Here is a 21253-nt window from a genome sequence, read left to right as displayed (position 1 = left end):
TAACTACACCGCTATCTGAATGAACATGGAAATATCTACACCGCCATCTGTATGAACATGGAAATACCTGCACGGCCATCTATATGAAGATATAAATATCTACACCGCCATCTGTATTAAGATGGAGATATGTAAACCGCTATCTGAATAAACATGGAAATATCTACACCGCTGTCTGTATAAACATGGAAATATCTACACCGCTACCTGTATAAACATGGAAATATCAGCACCGCTATCTGTATGAACATGGAAATATCAGCCCCTCTATCTCTATGAACTTGGAAATATTTACACCACTATCTGTATTAACATGGAAATACCTACACCGCTATCTGTATGAACATGGAATTATCTTCACCGCCATCTGCATGAACATGGATATGTCTACACAGCCATCTGGATGAACATGGAAATATCTACACCGCTATCTGTATGAACATGGAAATAGCTACACCGCTACCTGTATGAACATGGAAATATCTACACCACTATCAGTATGAACATGGAAATATCTACACCGCTATCTGTATGAACATGGAAATGTCTTCACCGCCATCTGTATGAACACGGGTATATCTACACAGCCATCTGGATGAACATGGAAATACCTACACCGCTATCTGTATAAACATGGAAATATCTACACCGCTACCTGTATAAACATGTAAATACCAGCATCGATATCTGTATGAACATGGAAATATCAGCCCCTCTATCTGTATGTACATGGAAATATCTACACCACTATCTGTATGAACATGGAAAAATCTACACCGCTATCTGTATGAACAAGGAAATATCTACACCAATATCAGTATGAAAATGGAAATATCTACACCGATATCTGTATGAACTTGGATATATCAAAAGAGCCATCTGGATGAACATGGAAATATCTAGACCGCTATCTGTGTAAACATGCATACATGTTCACCGCTATCTGTATAAACATGGAAATATATACACCGCTATCTGTATGAACATGGAAATAGCTACACCGCTATCTGTATGAACATGGAAATATCTACACCACTATCTGTATGAACATGGAAATATCTACACCGCAATCTGTATGAACTTGGATATATCTACACAGCCATCTGGATGAACATGGAAATATCTACACGGCTATCTGTATGAACATGTATATATCAACACAGCCATCTGGATGAACATGGAAATATCTACACCTCTATCTGTGTAAACATGCATACATCTTCACCGCTATCTGTATAAACATGGAAATATCTCCACCGCTATCAGTATGAACATTGAAATATCTACACCGCTATCTGTTTGAACATGGAAATATCTACACCGCTATCTGCATGAAAATGGAAATATCTACACAGCTATCTGCATATACATGGAAATATCTACAGAGCTATCTCTTTACACATGGAAATAACTACACCGCTATCTGAATGAACATGGAAATATCTACACCGCCATCTGTATGAACATGGAAATACCTGCACGGCCATCTATATGAAGATATAAATATCTACACCGCCATCTGTATTAAGATGGAGATATCTAAACCGCTATCTGAATAAACATGGAAATATCTACACCACTATCTGTATAAACATGGAAATATCTACACCGCTACCTGTATAAACATGGAAATATCAGCACCGCTATCTGTATGAACATGGAAATATCAGCCCCTCTATCTGTAAGAACATGGAAATATCTACACCACTATCTGTATGAACATGGAAATATCTACAATGCTATCTGTATGAACATGGAATTATCTTCACCGCCATCTGTATGAAGATGGATATGTCTGCACATCCATCTGGATGAACATGGAAATATCTACACCGCTGTCTGTATGAACATGGAAATAGTTACACCGCTATCTGTATGAACATGGAAATAACTACACCTCTATCTGTATGAACATGGAAATATCTACACCGCTATCTGTATGAACACGGAAATATCTTCACCGCCACCTGTATGAACATGGATATATCTACACAGCCATCTGGATTAACATGGAAATATCTACACCGCTATCTGTATAAACATGGAAATATCTACACTGCTATCTGTATAAACATGGAAATATCTACACCGCTACCTGTATAAACATGGAAATATAAGCACCGCTATCTGTATGAACGTGGAAATATCTACACCGCTATCTTTATGAACATGGAAATATCTACAACGCTATCTGTATGAACATGGAAATATCTTCAGCGCTATCTGTATGAACATGGAAATATCTGGAGCACTATCTGTATGAACATGGAAATATCTACACCTCTATCTGTATTAACATGGATATATCTACACAGCCATTTGGATGAACATGGAAATATCTACACCGCTTTCTGTATGAACATGGAAATATCTACACCGCTATCTGTGTAAACATGCATACATCTTCACCGCTATCTGTATAAATATGGAAATATCTACACCGCTATCTGTATGAACATGGAAATATCTACACCGCTATCTGTTTGTACATGGAAATATCTAAACCGCTATCTGCATGAAAATGGAAATATCTACACAGCTATCTGCATATACATGGAAATATCTACGCAGCTATCCCTTTACACATGGAAATAATTACACCGCTATCTGTAAGAACATGGAAATATCTGCACGGACATCTGCATGAACATATAAATATCTACACCACCATCTGTATTAAGGTGGAGATATCTACACCGCTATCTGTATAAACATGGAAATATCTACACGGCTATCTGTATGAACATGGAAATATCTACACCGCTATCTGTATAAACATGGAAATATCTACACCGCTACCTGTATAAACATGGAAATATCAGCACCGCTATCTGTATGAACATGGAAATATCTACACCACTATCTGTATGAACATGGAAATATCTACACCGCTACCTGTATGAACATGGAAATATCTACACCGCTATCTGTATAAATATGGAAATATCTACACCGCTATCTGTATAAACATGGAAATATCCACACCGCTACCTGTATAAACATGGAAATATCAGCAACGCTATCTGTACGAACATGGAAATATCTACACCGCAATCTGTATGAACATGGAAATAGCTACACCGCTATCTGTATGAACATGGAAATATCTACACAACTATCTGTATGAACATGGAAATATCTACACCGCTATCTGTATGAACATGGATATATCTACACAGCCATCAGGATGAAAATGGAAATATCTACACCGCTATCTGTATGAACATGGAAATATCTACACCGTTATCTGTGTAAACATGCATACATCTTCACCGCTATCTGTATGAACATGGAAATATCTACACCGCTATCTGTTTGAACATGCAAATATCTAAACCGCTATCTGCATGAAAATGGAAATACCTACACAGCAATCTGCATATACATGGAAATATCTACACAGCTATCTCTTTACACATGGAAATAACTACACCGCTATCTGTATGAACATGGAAATATCTACATCGCCATCTGTATGAACATGGATATATCTACACTGCCATCTGGATGAACATGGAAATATCTACACCGCTATCTGTATGAACATGGAAATAGCTACACCGCTATCTGTATGAACATGGAAATACCTAAACCACTCTCTGTATGAACATGGAAATATCAACACCACTATCTGTATGAACATGGAAATATCTACAACGCCATCTGTATGAACATCGATATAACTTCACAGCCATCTGGATGAACATGGAAATATCTACACCGCTATCTGTATGAACATGGAAATATCTACACCGCTATTTGTATGAACATGGAATTATCTTCACCGCCATCTGCATGAACATGGATATGTCAACACAGCCATCTGGATGAACATGGAAATATCTACACTGCTATCTGTATAAACATGGAAATATCTACACTGCTACCTGTATAAATATGGAAATATAAGCCCCGCTATCTGTATGAACATGGAAATATCTACACCGCTATCTGTACGAACATGGAAATATCTACACCGCTACCTGTATGAACATGGAAATATCTACACCGCTATCTGTATGAACATGGAAATAACTTCACCGCCATCTGTATGAACATGGATATATCTACACAGCCATCTGGATGAACATGAAAATATCTACACCGCTATCTGTATAAACACGGAAATATCTACACCGCTATCTGTATAAACATGGAAATATCTACACCGCTACCTGTATAAATATGGAAATATAAGCCCCGCTATCTGTATGAACATGGAAATATCTACAGCACTATCTGTATGAACATGGAAATATCTACACCGCTATCTGTATGAACATGGATATATCTACACACCCATCTGGATGAACATGGAAATATCTACACCGCTATCTGTGTAAACCTGCATACATCTTCACCGCTATCTGTATAAACATGGAAATATCTACACCGCTATCTGTATGAACACGGAAATATCTTCACCGCCATCTGTATGAACTTGGATATGTCTACACAGCCATCTGGATGAACATGGAAATATCTACACCGCTATCTGTATGAACATGGAAATAGCTACACCGCTATCTGTATGAAAAAGGAAATATCTACACCGCTATCTGATGAACATAGAAATATCTACACCGCTATCTGCATGAAAATGGAAATATCTACACAGCTATCTGCATATACATGGAAATATCTACACCAATATCTCTTTACACATGGAAATAACAACGCCGCTATCTGTATGAACTTGGAAATATCTACACCACTATCTGTATGAACATGGAAATATCTACACCGCTATCTGTATGATCATGGAAATATCTACACCGCCATCAGTATGAACATGGAAATATCTGCACGGCCATCTGTATGAACATACAAATATCTACACTGCAATCTGTATTAGGATGGAGATATCTACACCGCTATCTGTATAAACATGGATATATCTACACCGCTATCTCTATAAACATGGAAATATCTACACCGCTATCTGTATAAACATGGAAATATCTACACCGCTACCTGTTTAAACATGGAAATATAAGCACCGCTATCTGTATTAACATGGAAATATCAGCCCCTCTATCTGTATGAACATGGAAATATCTACACCACTATCTGTATGAACATGGACATATCTACACTGCTATCTGTATGAGCATGGAAATATCTTCACCGCCATCTGTATGAACATGGATATATCTACACAGCCATCTGGATGATCATGGAAATATCTACACCGCTATCTGTATGGACATGGAAATAGCTACACCGCTATCTGTATGAACTTGGAAATATCTACACCACTATCTGAATGAACATGGAAATATCTACACCACTATCTGTATGAACATGGAAATATCTTCACCGCCATCTGTATGAACATGGATATATCTACACAGCCATCTGGATGAACATGGAAATATCTACACCGCTCTCTGTATAAACCTGGAAATATCTACACCGCTATCTGTATAAACATGGAAATATCTACAAGGCTATCAGTATAAACATGGAAATATCTGCACCGCTACCTGTATAAACATGGAAATATCAGCACCGCTCTCTGTATGAACATGGAAATATCTACACCGCTATCTGTACGAACATGGAAATATCTACACCGCTATCTGTATGAACATGGAAATATCTACACCGCTATCTGTATGAACATGGAAATATCTACACCAGTATCTGTATGAACATGGAAATATCTACACCGCTATATGTATGAACCTGGATATATCTACACAGCCATCTGGATGAAAATGGAAATATCTACACCGCTATCTGTATGAACATGGAAATATCTACACCACTATCTGTGTAAACATGCATACATCTTCACCGCTATCTGTATAAACATGGAAATATCTACACCGCTATCTGTATGAACATGGAAATTACACCGCTATCTGTTTGAACATGGAAATATCTACACCGCTATCTGCATGAAAATGGAAATATCTACAGAGCTATCTGCATATACATGGAAATATCTACACAGCTATCTCTTTACACACGGAAATAACTACACCGCTATCTGTATGAACATGGAAATATCTACAGCGCTATCCGAATGAACATGGAAATATCTTCACCGCCATCTGTATGAACTTGGATATATCTACACAGCCATCTGCAGGAACATGGAAATATCTACACCGCTATCTGTATAAACATGGAAATATCTACACCGCTACCTGTATAAACATGGAAATATAAGCACCGATATCTGTATGAACATGGAAATATCTACACCGCTATCTGTACGAACATGGAAATATCTACACCGCTATCTGTACGAACATGGAAATAGCTTCACCGCTATCTGTATGAACATGGAAATAGCTTCACCGCTATCTGTATGAACATGGAAATATCTACACCGCTATCTGTTTGAACATGGAAATATCTAAACCGCTATCTGTATGAAAATGGAAATATCTACACAGCTATCTGCATACACATGGAAATATCTACACAGCTATCTCTTTACACATGGAAATAACTACACCGCTATCTGTATGAACATGGAAATATCTACACCGCCATCAGTATGAACATTGAAATATCTGCACGGCCATCTGTATGAACATATAAATATCTACACTGCCATCTGTATTAAGGTGGAGATATCTACACCGCTATCTGTATAAACATGGAAATATCTACACCGCTATCTGTATGAACATGGAAATATCTACACCGCTATCTGTATGAACATGGAAATATCTACACCGCTATCTGTATAAACATGGAAATATCTACACCGCTATCTGTATAAACATGGAAATATCTACACCGCTCCCCGTTTAAACATGGAAATATCAGCACCGCTATCTGTATTAACATGGAAATATCAGCCCCTCTATCTGTATGAACATGGAAATATCTACACCACTATCTGTATGAACATGGACATATCTACACCGCTATCTCTATGAGAATGGAAATATCTTCACCGCCATCTGTATGAACATGGAAATATCTACACAGCCATCTGGATGAACATGGAAATATCTACACCGCTATCTGCATGAACATGGAAATAGCTACACAGCCGTCTGGATGAACATGGAAATATCTACACCAGTATCTGTATGAACATGGAAATATCTACACCGCTATCTGTATGAACATGGATATATCAACACAGCCATCTGGATGAAGATGGAATATCTACACCGCAATCTGTATAAACATGGAAATATCTACACTGCTATCTGTATAAACATGGAAATATCCACACCGCTACCTGTATAAACATGGAAATATCAGCACCGCTATCTGTACGAACTTGGAAATATCTACACAGCTATATGTAATAACATGGATATAGCTACAACGCTATCTGTATGAACATGGACATATCTACACAGCCATCCTGATGAACATGGGAATAACTACACCGCTATCTGTATGAACATGGAAATATCTACACCGCTATCTGTGTAAACATGCATACTTCCTCACCGCTATCTGAATGAACATGGAAATATCTACACCGCTATCTGTTTGAACATGGAAATATCTAAACCGCTATCTGCATGAAAATGGAAATATCTACACAGCAATCTGCATATACATGGAAATTTCTACACAGCTACCTCTTTACACATGGAAATAACTACACCGCTATCTGTATTAACATGGAAATATCTACACCGCCATCTGTATGAACATGGATATACCTACACAGCCATCTGGATGAACATGGAAATATCTACACCGCCATCTGTATGAACATGGAAATAGCTACACCGCTATCTATATGAACATGGAAATATCTACACCACTATCTGTATGAACATGGAAATATCTACAACGCCATCCGTATGAACATGGATATATCTACACAGCCATCTGGATGAACATGGAAATATCTACACCGCTATCTGTATGAACATGGAAATATCTACACCGCTATCTGTATGAACATGGAAATATCTACACCGCTATCTATTTGAACATGGAAATATCTAAACCGCTATCTGCATGAAAATGGAAATATCTACACAGCAATCTGCATATTCATGGAAATATCTACGCAGCTATCTCTTTACACATGGAAATAACTACACCGCTATCTGTATGAACATGGAAATATCTACACCGCTATCTGTATGAACATGGAAATATATGCACGGCCATCTGTATGAACATATAAATATCTACACCGCCATCTGTATTAAGGTGGAGATATCTACACCGCCTTCTGTATAAACATGGAAATATCTACACCGCTATGTGTATGAACATGGAAATATCTACACCGCTATCTGTATAAACATGGAAATATCTACACCGCTACCTGTATAAACATGGAAATATCAGCACCGCTATCTTTATGAACATGGAAATATCAGCCCCTCTATCTGTATGAACATACAAATAACTACCCCGCTATCTGTATGAACATGGAAATATCTTCACCGCCATCTGTATGGACATGGATATATCTACACAGCCATCTGGATGAACATGGAAATATCTACACCGCTATCTGTATGAACATGGAAATAGCTACACTGCTATCTATATGAACATGCAAATATCTACACAACTATCTGTATGAACATGGAAATATCTACACCGCTATCTGTATGAACATGGATATATCTACACAGCCATCTGGATGAAGATGGAAATATCTACACCGCTAACTGTATGAACATGGAAATATCTACACCGCTATCTGTGTAAACACGCATACATCTTCACCGCTATCTGTATGAACATGGAAGTATCTACACCGCTATCTGTTTGAACATGGAAATATCTACACTGCTATCTGCATGAAAATGGAAATATCTTCACAGCAATCTGCATATACATGGAAATATCTACACAGCTATCTCTTTACACATGGAAATAACTACACCGCTATCTGTATGAAGATGGAAATATCTACACCGCAATCTGTATGAACATGGATATATCTTCACAGCCATCTGTATGAACATGGAAATAGCTACACCGCTCTCTGTATGAACATGGAAATTTCTACACCACTATCTGTATGAACATGGAAATATCTACACCGCTATCTGTATGAACATGGAAATAACTTCACCGCCATCTGTATGAACATGGACATATCTACACAGCCATCTGGATGAACATGGAAATATCTACACCGCTATCTGCATGAACATGGAAATAGCTACACAGCCATCTGGATGAACATGGAAATATCTACACCACTATCAGTATGAACATGGAAATATCTACACCGCTATCTGTATGAACATGGATATATCAACACAGCCATCTGGATGAACATGGAAATATCTACACCGCTCTCTGTATGAACATGGAAATATCTACAACGCTATCTGTATAAACATGGAAATATCTACACTGCTATCTGTATAAACATGGAAATATCCACACCGCTACCTGTATAAAAATGGAAATATCAGCACCGCTGTCTGTATGAACATGGAAATATCTACACAGCTATCTGTATGAACATGGAAATAGCTACAACGCTATCTGTATGATCAAGGAAATATCTACACAACTATCTGTAGGAACAAGGAATTATCTACGCCGCTATCGGTATGAACATGGACATATCTACACAGCCATCCGGATGAACATGGGAATAACTACACCGCTATCTGCATGAACATGGAAATAGCTACACCGCTATCTGTATGAACATGGAAATACCTACACCGCCATCTGTATGAACATGGAAATATCTACACCGCTATCTGTATGAACATGGAAATATCTACACCGCTATCTGTATGAACATGGAAATATCTTCACCGCCATCTGTATGAACATGGATATATCTTCACAGCCATATGGATGAACATGGAAATAAATACACCGCTATCTGTATGAACATGGAAATATCTACACCGCTATCAGTATGAACATGGAAATATCTAAACCGCTATCTGTATGAACATGGAAATATCTACACCGCTATCTGTATGAACATGGAAATATCTTCAACGCCATCTGTATGAACATGGATATATCTACACAGCCATCTGGATGAACATGGAAATATCTACACGGCTATCTGTATGAACATGGAAATATCTACACCTCTATCTGTGTAAACAGGCACACATCTTCACCGCTATCTGTATAAACATGGAAATTTTTACACTGCTATCTGTATGAACGTGGAAATAGCTACACCGCTGTCTTTTTGAACTTAGAAATATCTACACCGCTATCTGCATGAAAATGGAAATATCTACACAGCTATCTGAATATACATGGAAATATCTACACAGCTATCTCTTTACACATGTTAATAACTACACCGCTATCTGTATGAACATAGAATTATCTACACCACTATGTGTATGAACATGGAAATATCTACACTGCTATCTGTATGAACATGGAAATATCTTCACCGCCATCTGTATGAACATGGATATATCTACACAGCCATCTGGATGAACATGGAAATATCAACACCGCTATCTGCATGGACATGGAAATAGCTACACCGATATCTGTATGAACATGGAAATATCTACACCACTATCTGTATGAACATGGAAATATCTACTCCGCTATCTGTATGAACATGGATATATCTACACAGCCATCTGGATGAACATGGAAATATCTTCACCGCCATCTGTATTAACATGGAGATATCTACACCGCTATCTGTATAAACATGGAAATATCTACACCGCTATCTGTATAGACATGGTAATAACTACACCGCTATCTGTATAAACATGGCAATAACTACACCGCTATCTGTATAAACATGGAAATATCTACACCTCTACCTGTATAAACTTGGAAATATCAGCACCGCCATCTGTATGAACATGGAAATGTCTACACCGCTATCTGTATGAACATGGAAATATCTACACCGCTATCTGTATGAACAGGGAAATATCTTCACCGCCGTCTGTATGCAGATTGATATATCTACACAGCCGTCTGGATGAACATGGAAATATCTACACCAATATATATATGAACATAGGAATATCTACACCGTTATCTGTATGAACATGGAAATAGCTACACCGCTATCTGTATGAACACGGAAATATCTACACCACTACCAGTATGAACATGGAAATATCTACACCACTATCTGTATGAACATGGACATATCTACACAGCCATCTGGATGAACATGGAAATACCTACACCGCTGTCAGTATGAACTTGGAAATATCTACACCGCTATCTGTGTAAATATGCACACATCTTCACCGCAATCTATATAAACATGGAAATATCTACACCGCTATCTGAACGAACATGGAAAAATCTACACCGCTGTTTGAACATGGAAATATCTACACCGCTATCTGCATGAAAATGGAAATATCTACAGAGCTATCTGCATATACATGGAAATATCTACACAGCTATCTCTTTACACATGGAAATAACTACACCGCTATCTGTATGAACATGGAAATATCTACGCCACTATCTGTATGAACATGGAAATATCTACACCGCTATCTGTATGAACATGGAAATATCTTCATCGCCATCTGTATGAACATGGATATATCTTCACAGCCATCTGGATGAACATGGAAATATATACACCGCTATCTGCATGAACATGCAAATAGCTACACCGCTATCTGTTTGAACATGGAAATATCTACACCGCTATCTGCATGAAAATGGAAATATCTACACAGCTATCTGCATATACATGGAAATATCTACAAAGCTATCTTTTACACATGGAAATAACTACACCGCTATCTCTATAAACATGGAAGTATCTACAGCGCCATCTGTATGAACATGGAAATAACTGCACCGACATCTGTATGAACATATAAATATCTACACCGCCATCTGTATTAAGATGGAGATATCTACACCGCTATCTGCATGAACATGGAAATATCTACACAGCTATCTGTATGAACATGGAAATATCTACACTGCTATCTGTATAAACATTGAAATATCAGCTCCGCTATCTGTATGAACATGGAAATATCAGCCCCTCTATCTGTATGAACATGGAAATATCTACACCACTATCTGTATGAATATGGAAATATCTACACCGCTATCTGTATGAACATGGAATTACCTTCACCGCTACCTGTATAAACATGGAAATATCAGCACCGCTATCTGTATGAACACAGAAATATCTACACCGCCATCTGTATGAACATGGAAATATCTTCACCGCCATCTGTACGAACATGGATATATCTACACAGCCATCTGGATGAACATGGAAATATCTACACCGCTATCTGCATGAACATGGAAATAGCTACACAGCCATCTGGATGAGAATGGAAATATCTACACCACTATCTGTATGAACATGGAAATATCTACAACGCTATCTGTATGAACATGGAAATATCTTCACCGCCATCTGTATGAACATGGATATATCTACACAGCCATCTGGATGAACATGGAAATATCTACACCGCTATCTGCATGAACGTGGAAATAGCTACACAGCCATCTGGATGAACATGGAAATATCTACACCACTATCTGTATGAACATGGAAATACCTACACTGCTATCTGTATAAACATGGAATTATCCACACCGCAACCTGTATAAACATGGAAATATCAGCACCGCTATCTGTACGAACATGAAAATATCTACACCGCTATCTGTATGAACATGGAAATAGCTACAACGCTATCTGTATGAACATGGAAATATCTACACAACTATCTGTATGAACATGGAACTATCTACACCGCTATCTGAATGAACATGGACATATCTACACAGCCATCTGGATGAACATGGTATTATCTGCACGGCTATCTGTATGAACATGGAAATATCTACACCCCTATCTGTGTAAACATGCATACATCCTCACCGCTATCTGTATGAACATGGAAATGTCTACACCGCTATCTGTTTAAACATGGAAATATCTAAACCGCTATCTGCATGAAAATGGAAATATCTACACAGCAATCTGCATATACATGGAAATTTCTACACAGCAATCTGTTTACACATGGAAATATCTACACCGCTATCTGTATAAACATGGAAATATCTACACCGCTATCTGTATAAACATGGAAATATCTGCACCGCTATCTGTACGAACATGTAAATATCTACACCGCTATCTGTACGAACATGGAAAGATCTACACCGCTATCTGTATGAACATGGAAATAGCTACACAGCTATCTGTATGAACATGGAAATATCTATACCACTATCTGTATGAACATGGAAATATAAACACCGCTATCTGTATGAACATGGATATATCTACATAGCCTTCTGGATGAACATGGAAATATCTACACCGCTATCTGTGTAAACATGCATACATCTTCACCGCTATCTGAATAAACATGGAAATATCTACACCGCTATCTGTATGAACATGGAAATTACACCGCTATCTGTTTGAACATGGAAATATCTAAACCTCTATCTGCATGAAAATGGAAATATCTACACAGCTACCTGCATATGCATGGAAATATCTACACATCTATCTCTTTGCACATGGAAATAACTACACCGCTATCTGTATGAACATGGAAATATCTACACCGCTATCTGTATGAACATGGAAATATCTACACCGCTATCTGTTTGAACATGGAAATCTCTACACCGCTATCTGCATGAAAATGGAAATATCTACACAGCTATCTGCATATACATGGAAATATCTACACAGCTATCTCTGTACACATGTAAATAACTACACCGCTATCTCTATAAACATGGAAATATCAACACCGCCATCTGTATGAATATGGAAATAACTCCACCGCCATCTGTATGAACATATAAACATCTACACCGCCATCTGAATTAAGATGGAGTTATCTACACCGCTATCTGTATAAACATGGAAATATCTACACCGCTATCTGTATGAACATGGAAATATCTACACCGCTATCTGTATGAACAAGAAAATATCTACACCGCTATCTGTATGAACATGGAAATATCTTCACTGCCATCTGTATGAACATGGATATATCTACACAGCCATATGGATGAACATGGAAATAAATACACCGCTATCTGTATGAACATGGAAATATCTACACCGCTTTCTGTATGAACATGGAAATATCTAAACCGCTATCTGTATGAACATGGAAATATCTACACCGCTATCTGTATGAACATGGAAATATCTTCAACGCCATCTGTATGAACATGGATATATCTACACAGCCATCTGGATGAACATGGAAATATCTACACCGCTATCTGTATGAACATGGAAATATCTACACCTCTATCTGTGTAAACAGGCACACATCTTCACCGCTATCTGTATAAACATGGAAATATTTACACCGCCATCTGTATGAACGTGGAAATATCTACACCACTGTCTTTTTGAACTTAGAAATATCTACACCGCTATCTGCATGAAAATGGAAATATCTACACAGCTATCTGAATATACATGGAAATATCTTCACAGCTATCTCTTTACACATGGAAATAATTACACCGCTATCTGTATGAACATAGAATTATCTACACCACTATGTGTATGAACATGAAAATATCTACACTGCTATCTGTATGAACATGGAAATATCTTCACCGCCATCTGTATGAACATGGATATATCCACACAGCCATCTGGATGAACATGGAAATATCTACACCGCTATCTGCATGGACATCGAAATAGCTACACCGATATCTGTATGAACATGGAAATATCTACACCACTATCTGTATGAACATGGAAATATCTACTCCGCTATCTGTATGAACATGGAAATATCTTCACCGCCATCTGTACGAACATGGATATATCTACACAGCCATCTGGATGAACATGGAAATACCTTCACAGCCATCTGTATTAAGATGGAGATATCTACACCGCTATATGTATAAACATGGAAATATCTACACCGATATCTGTACGAACATGGAAATATCTACACCTCTACCTGTATAAACATGGAAATATCTACACCGCTATCTGTATGAATATGGAAATAACTCCACCGCCATCTGTATGAACATATAAATATCTACACCGCCATCTGAATTAAGATGGAGTTATCTACACCGCTATCTGTATAAACATGGAAATATCTACACCGCTATCTGTATGAACATGGAAATATCTACACCGCTATCTGTATGAACATGGAAATATCTACACCGCTATCTGTATGAAAATGGAAATATCTTCACCGCCGTCTGTATGAACATGGATATATCTACACAGCCATATGGATGAACATGGAAATAAATACACCGCTATCTGTATGAACATGGAAATATCTACACCGCTTTCTGTATGAACATGGAAATATCTAAACCGCTATCTGTATGAACATGGAAATATCTACACCGCTATCTGTATGAACATGGAAATATCTTCAACGCCATCTGTATGAACATGGATATATCTACACAGCCATCTGGATGAACATGGAAATATCTACACCGCTATCTGTGAACATGGAAATATCTACACCTCTATCTGTGTAAACAGGCACACATCTTCACCGCTATCTGTATAAACATGGAAATTTTTACACCGCTATCTGTATGAACGTGGAAATATCTACACCGCTGTCTTTTTGAACTTAGAAATATCTACACCGCTCTCTGCATGAAAATGGAAATATCTACACAGCTATCTGAATATACATGGAAATATCTACACAGCTATCTCCTTACACATGGAAATAACTACACCGCTATATGTATGAACATAGAATTATCTACACCACTATGTGTATGAACATGGAAATATCTACACCGCTATCTGTATGAACATGGAAATATCTTCACCGCCATCTGTATGAACATGGATATATCTACTCCGCTATCTGTATGAACATGGATATATCTACACAGCCATCTGGATGAACATGGAAATATCTTCACCGCCATCTGTATTAAGATGGAGATATCTACACCGCTATCTGTATAAACATGGAAATATCTACACCGCTATCTGTATGAACATGGAAATATCTACACCTCTACCTGTATAAACATGGAAATATCAGCACCGCCATCTGTATGAACATGGAAATGTCTACACCGCTATCTGTATGAACATGGAAATATCTACACCGCTATCTGTATGAACGTGGAAATATCTTCACCGCCGTCTGTATGCAGATTGATATATCTACACAGCCGTCTGGATGAACATGGAAATATCTACACCGCTATATATATGAACATAGGAATATCTACACCGTTATCTGTATGAACATGGAAATAGCTACTCCGCTATCTGTATGAACACGGAAATATCTACACCACCACCTGTATGAACATGGAAATATCTACACCGCTATCTGTATAAACATGGAAATATCTGCACCGCTATCTGTACGAACATGTAAATATCTACACCGCTATCTGTACGAACATGGAAAGATCTACACCGCTATCTGTATGAACATGGAAATAGCTACACCGCTATCTGTATGAACATGGAAATATCTACACCACTATCTGTATGAACATGGAAATATAAACACCGCTATCTGTATGAACATGGATATATCTACATAGCCATCTGGATGAACATGGAAATATCTACACCGCTATCTGTGTAAACATGCATACATCTTCACCGCTATCTTTATAAACATGGAAATATCTACACCGCTATCTGTATGAACATGGAAATTACACCGCTATCTGTTTGAACATGGAAATATCTAAACCGCTATCTGCATGAAAATGGAAATATCTACACAGCTACCTGCATATACATGGAAATATCTTCACAGCTATCTCTTTACACATGGAAATAACTACACCGCTATCTCTATAAACATGGAAATATCTACACCGCTATCTGTAAAAACAAGGAAATATCTACACCCCAGTCTCTATAAAAATGGAAATAACTACACCGCTATGCCTATTAACATGGGAATAACTACACCGCTATCTCTATAAACATGGAAATATCTACACCGCCATCTCTATAAACATCGAAATACCTACACCGTCATCTGTATAAATAAGGAAATATATACACCGCGATCTGTATAAACATGGAAATATCTACACCACCATGTGTATAAAAATGGAAATATCTACACCCCCTTCTGTATAAACATGGAAATATCTACACCGTCATCTTTATAAACATGGAAATATCTACACTGCCATCTGTATGAACATGGAAATATCTACACCGCCATCTGTATAACGATGGAAATATCTACACAGCTAACTGTATAAACATGGAAATATCAGCACCGTTATCTGTATGAACACGGAAATATCTACACCGCCATCTGTATGAAGATGGAAATATCTTCACCGCCATCTGTACGAACATGGATACATCTACAAAGCCATCTGGATGAAAATGGAAATATCTACACAGCTATATGTATGAACATGGGAATATCTACACCACTATCTGTACGAACATGGAAATATCTAAACCGCTATCTGTATGAACATGGAAATATCTACACCGCTATCTGTATGAACATGGAAATATCTTCACCACCATCTGTATTAAGATGGAGATATCTACACCGCTATCTGTATAAACATGGAAATATCTACACAGCTATCTGCATATACATGGAAATATCTACACAGATATCTCTTTACACATGGAAATAACAACACCGCTATCTGTATGAACATGGAAATATCTACACCGCTATCTGCATGAACATGGAAATAGCTACACAGCCATCTGGATGAAAATGGAATTATCTACAGCACTATCTGTATGAACAAGGAAATATCTACAACGCTATCTGTATGAACATGGAAATATCTTCACCGCCATCTGTATTAACATGGATATATCTACACAGCCATCTGGATGAACATGGAAATATCTACACCGCTATCTGCATGAACGTGGAAATAGCTACAGAGCCATCTGGATGAACATGGAAATATCTACACCACTATCTGTATGAACATGGAAATATCTACACCACTATCTGCATGAACATGGATATATCAACACAGCCATCTGGATGAACATGGAAATATCTACACCGCTATCTGTATAAACATGGAAATACCTACACTGCTATCTGTATAAACATGGAATTATCCACACCGCAACCTGTATAAACATGGAAATATCAGCACCGCTATCTGTACGAACATGAAAATATCTACACCGCTATCTGTATGAACATGGAAATAGCTACAACGCTATCTGTATGAACATGGAAATATCTACCCAACTATCTGTATGAACATGGAACTATCTACACCGCTATCTGTATGAACATGGACATATCTACACAGCCATCTGGATGAACATGGTATTAACTACAACGCTATCTGTATGAACATGGAAATATCTACACCGCTATCTGTGTAAACATGCATACATCCTCACCGCTATCTGTATGAACATGGAAATATCTACACCGCTATCTGTTTGAACATGGAAATATCTAAACCGCTATCTGCATGAAAATGGAAATATCTACACAGCAATCTGCATATACATGGAAATTTCTACACAGCAATCTCTTTACACATGGAAATATCTACACCGCTATCTGTATAAACATGGAAATATCTACACCGCTATCTGTATAAACATGGAAATATCTGCACCGCTATCTGTACGAACATGTAAATATCTACACCGCTATCTGTACGAACATGGAAAGATCTACACCGCTATCTGTATGAACATGGAAATAGCTACACCGCTATCTGTATGAACATGGAAATATAAACACCGCTATCTGTATGAACATGGATATATCTACATAGCCATCTGGATGAACATGGAAATATCTACACCGCTATCTGTGTAAACATGCATACATCTTCACCGCTATCTGTATAAACATGGAAATATCTACACCGCTATCTGTATGAACATGGAAATTACACCGCTATCTGTTTGAACATGGAAATATCTAAACCGCTATCTGCATGAAAATGGAAATATCTACACAGCTACCTGCATATGCATGGAAATATCTACACAGCTATCTCTTTGCACATGGAAATAACTACACCGCTATCTGTATGAACATGGAAATATCTACACCGCTATCTGTATGAACATGGAAATATCTACACCGCTATCTGTTTGAACATGGAAATATCTACACCGCTATCTGCATGAAAATGGAAATACCTACACAGCTATCTGCATATACATGGAAATATCTACACAGCTATCTCTGTACACATGTAAATAACTACAACGCTATCTCTATAAACATGGAAATATCTACACCGCCATCTGTATGAATATGGAAATAACTCCACCGCCATCTGTATGAACATATAAATATCTACACCGCCATCTGAATTAAGATGGAGTTATCTACACCGCTATCTGTATAAACATGGAAATATCTACACCGCTATCTGTATGAACATGGAAACATCTACACCGCTATCTGTATGAACATGGAAATATCTACACCGCTATCTGTATGAACATGGAAATATCTTCACCGCCGTCTGTATGAACATGGATATATCTACACAGCCATATGGATGAACATGGAAATAAATACACCGCTATCTGTATGAACATGGAAATATCTACACCGCTTTCTGTATGAACATGGAAATATCTAAACCGCTATCTGTATGAACATGGAAATATCTACACCGCTATCTGTATGAACATGGAAATATCTTCAACGCCATCTGTATGAACATGGATATATCTACACAGCCATCTGGATGAACATGGAAATATCTACACCGCTATCTGTGAACATGGAAATATCTACACCTCTATCTGTGTAAACAGGCACACATCTTCACCGCTATCTGTATAAACATGGAAATTTTTACACCGCTATCTGTATGAACGTGGAAATATCTACACCGCTGTCTTTTTGAACTTAGAAATATCTACACCGCTCTCTGCATGAAAATGGAAATATCTACACAGCTATCTGAATATACATGGAAATATCTACACAGCTATCTCTTTACACATGGAAATAACTACACCGCTATATGTATGAACATAGAATTATCTACACCACTATGTGTATGAACATGGAAATATCTACACCGCTATCTGTATGAACATGGAAATATCTTCACCGCCATCTGTATGAACATGGATATATCTACTCTGCTATCTGTATGAACATGGATATATCTACACAGCCATCTGGATGAACATGGAAATAACTTCACCGCCATCTGTATTAAGATGGAGATATCTACACCGCTATCTGTATAAACATGGAAATATCTACACCGCTATCTGTATGAACATGGAAATATCTACACCTCTACCTGTATAAACATGGAAATATCAGCACCGCCATCTGTATGAACATGGAAATGTCTACACCGCTATCTGTATGAACATGGAAATATCTACACCGCTATCTGTATGAACATGGAAATATCTTCACCGCCGTCTGTATGCAGATTGATATATCTACACAGCCGTCTGGATGAACATGGAAATATCTACACCGCTATATATATGAACATAGGAATATCTACACCGTTATCTGTATGAACATGGAAATAGCTACTCCGCTATCTGTATGAACACGGAAATATCTACACCACCACCTGTATGAACATGGAAATATCTACACCGCTATCTGTATAAACATGGAAATATCTGCACCGCTATCTGTACGAACATGTAAATATCTACACCGCTATCTGTTCGAACATGGAAAGATCTACACCGCTATCTGTATGAACATGGAAATAGCTACACCGCTATCTGTATTAACATGGAAATATCTACACCACTATCTGTATGAACATGGAAATATAAACACCGCTATCTGTATGAACATGGATATATCTACATAGCCATCTGGATGAACATGGAAATATCTACACCACTATCTGTATGAACATGGAAATATAAACACCGCTATCTGTATGAACATGGATATATCTACATAGCCATCTGGATGAACATGGAAATATCAACACCGCTATCTGTGTAAACATGCATACATCTTCACCGCTATCTGTATAAACATGGAAATATCTACACCGCTATCTGTATGAACATGGAAATTACACCGCTATCTGTTTGAACATGGAAATATCTAAACCGCTATCTGCATGAAAATGGAAATATCTACACAGCTACCTGCATATACATGGAAATATCTTCACAGCTATCTCTTTACACATGGAAATAACTACACCGCTATCTCTATAAACATGGAAATATCTACACCGCTATCTGTATAAACAAGGAAATATCTACACCCCAGTCTCTATAATAATGGAAATAACTACACCGCTATGCCTATTAACATGGGAATAACTACACCGCTATCTCTATAAACATGGAAATATCTACACCGCCATCTCTATACACATCGAA

This window comes from Gorilla gorilla, chromosome X (genome assembly GCF_029281585.2).
Source record: "Gorilla gorilla gorilla isolate KB3781 chromosome X, NHGRI_mGorGor1-v2.1_pri, whole genome shotgun sequence".
NCBI classification, from domain to species: Eukaryota; Metazoa; Chordata; class Mammalia; order Primates; family Hominidae; genus Gorilla; species Gorilla gorilla.
This window is presented reverse-complemented; position numbering follows the sequence as displayed.